We start from the raw sequence: 10,289 nt of genomic DNA on the forward strand, positions 1-10,289 counted from the left end.
AATATATATTTAATATTATTTTTTAATTAATATATAATATTTTTAAAAAATAGTATGTAATAATGTATTTAATTTATTAATTTTTAAAAAAATTAATATTATATTAAATATTATTTTTCAATTAATATTTAATATTTATTAAAAATATTCTAAAGCAATGTATTTAATTTAGTAAAAAAAATATTATATTAAATATTATTTTTTTAATTAATATTTAATATTAAAAATTAATTTTAATCATTTAAATTTTTTTCAAAAATTAAAAAAAAAAAAAAAAGGTGGACTCCATCCTAGATGGCGGACCCCAACTGGGCTTCTGGGGTGTCCGCCATCTAAGTTGGAGGGTGCTAAAATAAAAATAAAAAAGGGCATTAGAGGACAAAAATAGTGGCAATTGGAGAAAAAAAAAATCAGGGGGTGGCATTTAGGGAAATACATTTCAGGATGGTGGCAGTTTGGTCAAATACTTGAAATTTAGAGAGAAAACAATAGGCATGGGACTTTCCTTTAAGTTCTTCTCTTTTTTTCTTTTGGTTAAGCTTGGTTTCTTTGTGACATTCTTGTATTTCATGTTCCAAAAATGTATGAAGCTTCAAGTTTAATGTAAAACCTTGTAACTTTCATTGATTTTTTTGTAATGATTTGAATTGACTTGATTGAATGCAAAAGAAAGTTAGTGTATGAATGACACGGGTTGAATATAAATAGCTTATTTGAATATGAAATGTTTGTTTAGGATATGAATGAAAGTTATTAGAGTGCAAATGAAATGAATTATAAAGGTAATGAATTATGAATGAAAATTAATCATGAATGTGATGAATGAAAGTTGATTATGAATGTGATTGGAAATGAATGAATGAATTTGCATTAAAGTGAATGAATTATGGATTTGAATGAGAAAATTTAGTTGAATCTAACTTCCTTGTAACATGAATTTGAAAGATAGAACCAACAATTGAAAAAAAGATGTACTACATGCTTAGGCTTTGATGGCAAGGACTTCAAAATGGAACAAGATAATTGCAATTTGGAAGGCACATGTGAATTATAATTCTATCATGAGGCAAAAAATGTGATTGCAAAAAAGACTTAAAAACCTCTTTAAATGAAATGCAATCCTTTCTTTGCTCATGAGTGAAGATGAGTGTTACATTTGAATTCAAAAGAGGTTACCCATAAATCCAAACCAATCCAAAATATATGAACATACCTCAATAGAAAAACCACATGAACACCTAATGAGTTTCAAATGATTCTATATGTGGATGCATGATTCAATTATGCAAATGTCCAGATGAAAAGTCATCAAACTACTAACTTTTTATGTTATCGACTTTTAACAGCTAATGAGACATCATGACCAAATACAATGGTCATAAGAGAATGATGCAAATGAGATGCATATATAAAAATGAAATGATGCATATGAAAGCATCTTCGGGAGGGAAACATTTGGGGTATGACAATTGTGTATCCAAATCAATGAAATTCTTCATGGAACTTATACAATCATTTATTTTTATTCCGAGAGGTATTATAAGGTGTATTTAAGGAAAAATACATCAGTTTTTCAAATAACCTCAAAATTCTTAGAAACTTTTTCGGCATAAAATGTCATATCTTTGCCAAAAGTTATTGAGCAATTAAGGTTATTATATTTGAATTATAAATTGAAATAAAAGATCAATTTTCTATTGGAATTGATTCAAAAACGTTTCATACATTCAAAATCTCTTTCAAGTTTTTTTTCATCACCAAGTGTGTGGTGAAAATTATTTACAGTAGAAAGTGTTGTGCTTTCTAAAAAGTGTTGTAAACAAAACGTTGTGTGCTTTTTGGTTTATGTGAGAATCATCATGCGTTTGATGATTTTGAAAAAGGTCATTTGAATTGGGTCGATTTAAATTCCACCATAGGTTTGGTGTTTATGTTAGAAGATTGTAAAAGATGCCTTGGTCTGAGACTTGTACAAAGATCTAACATAGTGTAAAATCACTCAAGGTGTTAATGGACTAGATGTACCCTTAGTTGATAAGAGGAACTAGGATAATTCTTTGCGTTCATTTATTTTCCAGCACTTCAATTTTCTACACTTTATCTTGATAAGAACTTATCATTTTGATAATCAAAGAAATTAAGAACATAAGCGCAAAATTGAGAAAAAATCAAACAACGTTAATTCACATTCATCTTAACTTGCACTCTCATACTTACAATTGGAATCATAGAATGTTAAGTAACTTTCTCCTAAGATTCGAGTAGTTATGTCTTCCGCAAAACCATTCTTAGCAGATGATGACAGCACCAACAAACCGAGTGATGGATTAATCCCTTTTTTTAGGAAATAGATTTCTTATTAAAGGATAGAGATGTTGAAGATGTTTCCCTGGTGGTAGTGCAACCTCAATACTTGCCATATTTCATGCTCAATGTTCATCCAAAGAACATAATATACGATTTGTGCCTTAATGGATTTTGTCATCCATGTCATGACCATAATGCTGCAGCAACATCATGCTACTGAAAGGTGGTTGAGGTTTCTTAAAAAATTAGGATTCCATAGTGAAACTCTAATTTATTCTCTGAACATATACAAAATCCTCGATCGTGACCAAGAATGGTAGTTTGAGTTGCTAAGAGACTCTAAGACACTAGTGAGGTCAGAGTTGTCACTTAGTTGCATGAAGTAGGGGTCGAGCATATTAACTTGATAGTTACAAGTTGGATTTGGTGGATTGACGGTGGTAGGGTAGTTGATGGACAATTATAGCAAGTGTACTAGTATCTTCGAAGTAATAAATAAAATTTGTCTCCACGGGGATTATGAATTTTAAAAAGGTAACTACGTGTGAATTAAAGTAAATAACAATGGAGGGGTTTCAATGTTTATTTGGCTCACAAATAAAATGAGAAAATACTTGGAATAAAATATAATGACTAAAGGCGATTAGATCATATTTCGACTCCCCTACTCATACTTGTTGATGAACTCTGCATTAATAAAATTCATAATATGTTACAGTATCACGGCAAATTAACACGACCACTGCATAAATTCCTTGGTGTACAACTCACAAATCTATATAATAATTCCCTAATTCCTTAGACCAATTCAGAGTTAAATTAGGCGTTCTAAGTCTGTTAATTCAAAATCTATAACTTCTAATCATCTATCCTTAGTTAATTACAAAGTTGACTACTTGCCCTAGATTTGATCAGTAAACTAAAAGTCATAAATCCCTACTAATCTGATATTGATTCATGAATTAGCCAATACATAATAAGTAATGAACACAAGGATAAATAAATAATATCAAGAACATAAAATAATCCAATTAACATCAAACAACCATATGATCCAACAAGTACAAGCATATTTATCAAAGACCTAATTTAAGAAATCTAGCTACTCGTAGTGAATATAACAAATACCATAAGTTTAGATGGAGAGAACATGAAAATGAAAGAAGATAAATATCTTCAATGGCTTCCAAAACCCTCAAAATTGTCACTTTGGTATCCCAAGTCGTCACTTTCTCTATCAAAATCCAGACCCCTAAAAAGTACACAAAATGCCCTATTTATAGCAATTTTTGCATGTCAAAGTGGCGCAGCATCACACCCTAATGGCTTTATCGTGCCTCGATGAGACTTGCATCGCTCCACGATGGTTTGCATCGCGCACATGTGAATTCCAAGGGCCAAATCTACCTTTTCTTATCTTTTTCTCCAAAATATTTCTATGTCTCATATTTTCCACTCTCAGTAATTTTTGCTCCAATCTTCACACTTTGGCATGACTTTTTCTCATTATTTCAATAATTTCATCCAAATTTGCTAATAAAAATAATGTAATGACGATTATCATCGCAACCCCAAACTTACTATGTTGCTTGTCCTCAAGTAACCTGTCTTCAAATGAACATTTCATCAAAATTATAATACTTACCCTTACTAATGAACGTGACCTTTCTTATTTTGCTCATCAACACTTCTGTTCTCTGCTTTTATCCAAGTAACTCGGAAAAGTTATTTCGAACATACAAGTACTCAACTTGTCTCTCATCTCACATATATGCATTTAATTTGAAAGGGTAATCACATAATCAACGTACAAAAGTATTTAACAATGAGTTTGTAAAGTTTCTAATCGAATCAATCAAAGTCATATCTAAAAACACACTCTTGAGATCTTTTAGGTTGTAATGTGTCTTGTGTTAGGGTAGGATAATTTAGAATAGTATGCTTAAACCTTTGGAGTTCGGTACTAGTTTTCCTTTTAATACCATAATCCTTCCATATCACTCTTTTCTTATTCGCTTGGTACTAGAGAATTCAATAAGTTGGTCTTTTTTCTATCTTTTTTTTAAGAAGCTATTTTTAACTTCTTATTTTTCTTTTTCTTTATTTTTGAACAATTTTCTTTAGTACCCCAACCCCAAAATTAAAATGTTGCTAACTTCCAAGAGAAATCCCAAACTTTTTCTTTTGCATCAAACAATTGTCATACCCCAAATTTATCCTACCTCTTATACAACTTTCATGACCCTAATGCATAGGCATACATTCCCCATCTCATCACCTCATTTGCATTTTCATTCATAACAAGAAAGCATGCTACATGTACTCAAGGCATGGTATTCATATCTTAGGACCACCAAGATCTCTTGATCATATTGGGATATGCCTAATCCACCACAAACCCTAATTTTCATCTTCAAGCACTCTTTGATCTTGATTAGAAGAATTATTTATTCATCTAGTCATCTATGGGCCTCAACGCTAATTCTTTGATCCTCCGTGACTTGTCTAAGTCATCATTTGACGGTGTGTTTTATGCTTTAACCTTATGAATCTACATCATGATACCTCATGCACACCTAAACCCTAGTTTATCTGGCTTTGGTTCTCAACTGACCTTTTGACCCAAGAAACCCTAGTTAGGGGTGCTCATCATTGTATGGTTCAAGTGATCCTTGCTTGAGGCTTGGAACCCTATCTTAAGAGGTCTTGCCTTGGAGTTTTCTTGTTGCTTGTTTCCTGTGCCCTAAAACCCTAGTTGTGCCCATATGCTTTTATTCTTTGATTTGATAACTGAAACCCTACTTCATGGAGTTTGTACTTGGTTATTTCATCATACTTTTTCCTTCAATCACCTGCCTAAGGTCCTTTGCTCAGTTGTTTGATCTTGGTCTATACATTTCATTGATACTCATAAGTTTAAGCCTGAAGGGTGAAGTTTAGGGTTTCTCTGTGATTGCTTTCCCAATAGTTTTATCAGGTCCATTCACCATTATCATGGGTTTACAAGGAGGTATCAAGTAAGGATATTTGCTCCAAGACAAGTGTGCTGAGATTGATTCAATGGACATTCATTCATGGTTGAATTTAAGGAAACGTTTGACCTAATCTTGGGCAAGCACAATCTTTGCTTCATTTACAAGTCATTGCAAGTTATGGATCATTTTGAAGACAAATATGGATCGAATTCAGGTGTTTTGTGTTGGAAATCATCAAGTGATCAAGTCTTGTTCCAATTAGGGGTTTGTGTTCAAAATCAAGCCCATTTGTGATTCAAGTGGTAATTTGATCAAGTTTGGAGCATAGACCTATAATTTTAGACATGCACAATTTTTCTCATGTTTGTTTCCATTTGGTCAAGTGAAAGTTTAAAGCTTTGGTCTTGATTCATCTTTGTTTGAAATGGAATGAAAATGCAAGGCCTTATCATTCATTCAAGATCCAAGACATTCATTCATGCAAAATCAATTCATTCAAGTGGGATTTATGTTGGATTTTTGGTATGGATTCAAGTTTTCTCAAATTCTAAGTCCAAACAACCAAAGCATGAATCAAAATATTCCATCCGATTCGAGCCTAAAGTGTCATTCATTTTCAAGTCATGTATTTGGATGTTTGAGTGAACAAGAGTGCATTATGGTATTACTTCATCTTAACCAAGTTCATCAAGTTTGCCATTATCATGGAAACAAAGAATAAATAAACATGATTTTTATTTCATCATAAAGCAAGTTCATTACTTCAAAAACAAGTTATGTTTAATTTCTAAAAGACATACAAGAACCTTGTTACATAAAACCACATTGAATCTTACAAGACTTGTCAAAGTTATTACAATACTACAAACCTAAAACCTAAGGAATTACAAGCATGTAAGTTTCTTCCAAGACCAAACTTCCCTTGTGACAAGATGCTGCTTCAAGCCTTGTTTATGTTCTTCACCATGACCAAGTATTATAGCCATAACTAAACATCATCCAAGACCTATCACACAAAGAAAAATTAATCAAATTCAAGGCAATGAAGATTCAAAAAATCCAGCAATTAAGTGACAAAAGGATGCACAAAATAACAGCTTTAGGCATGTGCAAATAAGAGCTACATGGTGCAGGCCCATTTGAATCGCAAATGAGGTATGTTGCAGGTACAAAACATAGCAAATAGACACTAAAATGCAGTTGTACAAAATTCATACAAAAGAGACAAACGTAGAGACAAGAGAGTACAAAGAGTTAGGGGACCATTTTATTCACAGATAAGGGACTGTTGCTTCACATATCAGTCCAAAAATGCAGCAGAACACGGCCCTGCATCATAAAGAAAGAAAAATGGAATCACACAAGAAAATAAAAAACCTATCAGTCTGCAGGAGGAGAGCAAATTGACCCTCTCCACAAAGAACCTCCTCTTTCTCCTCCCAAAACCTCAACAAAAAAACTCTCACTCTGAAGAACGCATTCCTCACTCAATACTCTCACCACATCAATTCAACTCAATTTCAAAAAAACCATTATGCATCATCAATTTCAACAACTCAAACTCACATTCAAAATCACCACATAACCTCGCAACATCTCGTAACACATAGCAACAACAACAACACACTGCTATAATTCAGAATGCTCATAAACTAACCTCGATTCTTCTCTCACTCACACAATGAAAACGCTCATCAATGCAAGTCTCACAATGCTCGAATTTAAAAACAACCTCAACACAACGTAACACATTCAACAACGACAAGAAGGAGTATAGCAATGAAAAGAGAAGAAGAAGCCATAACATACCTGAACGTTTCCTTCAAAGGTACCGAGTTCTATTTAAAGATCTATTTGTATGTTCGAGTGGAGATTTGGAAAAATAGTCGTTGGATTCATGTAGAGCAAGATGTGACGGTCAGAAACAAGGTGTTGGCATGTTGTTCTCCGTCGCCACCGACGATGAGCTCCGGCGCGGCAGAGGCTTGTTGTAGACGGCACGAGACATGAGGGAGAAAGAGATGATAAACACACGAGTTTGAGCATGAGGGGGGCTGAAATCCACTTTTTGGTTGCTCCTTTGGGTTTCATTGGGCTAAAGGCTCATTCCATTTGCTTCATAAACCCATGTTGCTACTATTTCGATGGTTTTTGGTTTTTGTTTTGTTTATTTTTAATTTGTGTTTTTTATATATATATATATATATATATATATATATATATATATATATATATATATATATATATATATATATATATATATATATATATATATATATATATATATATATATATATATATATATATATATCCATAAGCGCAAATAAATATCACTTAAGCGAGCTTGGTTTAGTGGTTGTTCCTTTGGCTTGCATCCCCAGGGTCCTGGATTTGACCCAGGCGCCCATGTGTTTGCATTTTCTCAACATTTTTATGCCTTCTTTATTTTTTCCATTATTTTAGCCACCATATATTATATATTTATGAAGGTATTTCTTTATCAGAAATAGGACCATGGGGAGAATGGTTGAAGCTTTACGCCTCCCTCCCTCATGTCCTGGGTTTAATACCTTGTTGCCACTTTTCCCATTTTTTTCTTCCATTTTTCTATTCTTTTTCACCCCATATTTTTTTTGCTTCTTCCACATTTTTTTTAACCATCCAAATGATTTTTTCTTTCTGCTTTTTTGACACATACTTCCTATCTGTGACATTATATTTACATTTTAATTTTGTTTATTTTCTTTCAAATTATTTTATCCCGATTGTGGTCATTGCAAAAGTGCCTCATGAATGTTATAAAAAATGTGATACTTATTGGATTTTTGCTTGGTTGATGAAATCTTCCACACTTCAAATCATTCATAGGTGGACTTTTTGGTCGATTCAATTTTCCTTGATTCAAACATGTTGATAAATGGTCATTGGATCGTTTTTGACACTTTTAATCAATAATAGATTATCCCATAATGAGCCATATTTCGAATCCTTTGGCTTATGGATAGACAGATTCCCATGTATTTCCATTTTCCACTTTTTTGATCTTATGGTTGATGATAATATTTAATATCATTGATTGTTGATACTAAGGTTGTTTAAACCTTCGACACTTCAAACATCTTGACAAATAATCAATGAATCGTTCTTGACACTTTGAGGTGTTGATAGGTTGCCCTTAGTTGATCATGTTTGAATCTTTTGATGATAGATGAGACTTTTAGTTGTTTGAGCATTGCCTTTCCATTTTTAATTTTTGTTTCATTGTTTCGAAGAGACTAACTTTGGGTTAAACCTCCAACATGCCTAGCACATATATTACTATTGACCGGCCTCAGATAGGTGTGACTTCTACATAAGTCCACTTATGATTTCTTAACATAGCACTTAAGTGTCCTGACTCAATTAATTCTTTCCATTGATCATTAATCACCAACATTTGGATTTTGATGGTTAACTTGAATCTTATTTGACTTTAATTTTTGATTACTTAGGTGTTGACAATTTGAATCAAAGATAGGTTATCCCTTAGTGCTCCATATTTTTAATCCTTTGACTTGTGGATAGATGGTCCCTAGGTGATTACCTTGTGCAACTTAATCTCTAACCACTAATTATTATCACTTACCATTGACTTATTGACCTAATTTATTTTCTTTCCATTTATTTCCCTGTCAATTACTTTCAAGAACTTTATTCTCATATTCATCATCATTGTATCTATCCCATGCATCTTTATCTTATTGTTATTTATTTATTGTCATTGCATAATCAAAAAGAAAAAAAACATGATAAAATCAAAAGACCAAAAACTGCATTCATCTGTGACCCATTGTTGGACTTAGAGGATTCATTAGGACCCATGCACTTGGACCTTGTTATGATTCTTGACTTTTTGCTATGACTTGGAATTTCATTTGTAACTTACAATCTTTTATTGTAAGAATGACATCCATGGCACTACCCCAAAGAGACATGCTCTTAAGCTTATTATCCACTTGTTATCATAGGTCACTTTTGCACACACAAGGCTTTCTCTTGGGCTACCTAACAATAAGACCCTTTATTTCTCGCATTTACTTCCTTGTAAATATCAATGTATCTCACCATTTCAAATTATAAGCAATAAACTCTTGATACAACGTCAATCAGCATTTTCTCAATCAAATTAAAAATACAATAAAAAAATAATTATAATTGTGCGCCACGAGCCTTAATTGGTGGAGAATGAGTAATAATGGCGCTTTCCTACCCTTACTCTAAGTATTTTGGACACAAGACGCTTGACTTGTTTGTATGAAACATTCACCTCTGCCCATAGTCTTTAGTGCAATTCTAAATAATAAAAAAATATCTTTTCAAAACCATTAAACAAACATAAACTCATCAAACTTATTTTTGTGCCTTAGGGCGTCACTCAGAAAACCCTTTTTCAAGGTAAAAACAACCAACAAACAATCATTTTCTACTCCGAACTAGGAGCTCTAATTCTTCATCCCCCGTATTTGGTTGCGAGACCAATTCTTTCCATTTTCTCTTTGTGTTTTATTTTTTATTGTCCCTTTCTTCTTATATAGGAATAAATAAAATCCGGTGGCGACTCTATGTCAGTATCGAGTCAGTTTTCGCGTAGTGACAACACTGAAACTAACAACTTCTACCTAACTCCAAAAATGGTTGAAATATTTAATCTTTCAAGTCAAATGACTATATAATAAGGGATATGTCACTAAAAAGTGACTATGAGTCAAAGTGGTTAGAAAGGGATATAATAACGTTAAAACATAGTGGTTTAAAAAGGCTCAGAGTTTTCAAAAACAATTGCCTCAGTGTGTATTTATCAGACCAATAGACTCGAATTAGAAACAATGCAAAATATAGTAAATAACTAATGCACGGATACTCTTATAAGAAGAAAAAGTGAACAATGGAAAATTTTGGCTCAAACCTTACTATTTAAGGTATATAGAGATTGAATAAAAGCAGTCTACTTCTCTTTTCTTTGTCAAA

General features: G+C 32.5%; 1 long non-coding RNA gene across 2 annotated transcripts; it reads right to left on the reverse strand.

The window, feature by feature from the left end:
• Window positions 1-6,000: 6,000 nt before the first annotated feature.
• On the reverse strand, window positions 6,001-7,453 carry LOC127120222 (uncharacterized). Of its 2 annotated transcripts, none has more exons than XR_007803155.1 (3): window positions 7,092-7,453; window positions 6,531-6,611; window positions 6,001-6,288 (listed from the first exon to the last, which is right to left on the reverse strand). It is a non-coding gene; the product is annotated as an uncharacterized LOC127120222 (long non-coding RNA). The 2 variants fall into 2 exon arrangements; XR_007803154.1 differs by having other exon boundaries at window positions 6,546-6,611; window positions 7,092-7,452.
• Between the last annotated feature and the right edge of the window lie 2,836 nt (window positions 7,454-10,289).

This window comes from Lathyrus oleraceus, chromosome 2, assembly GCF_024323335.1.
Source record: "Lathyrus oleraceus cultivar Zhongwan6 chromosome 2, CAAS_Psat_ZW6_1.0, whole genome shotgun sequence".
NCBI lineage: Eukaryota > Viridiplantae > Streptophyta > Magnoliopsida > Fabales > Fabaceae > Lathyrus > Lathyrus oleraceus.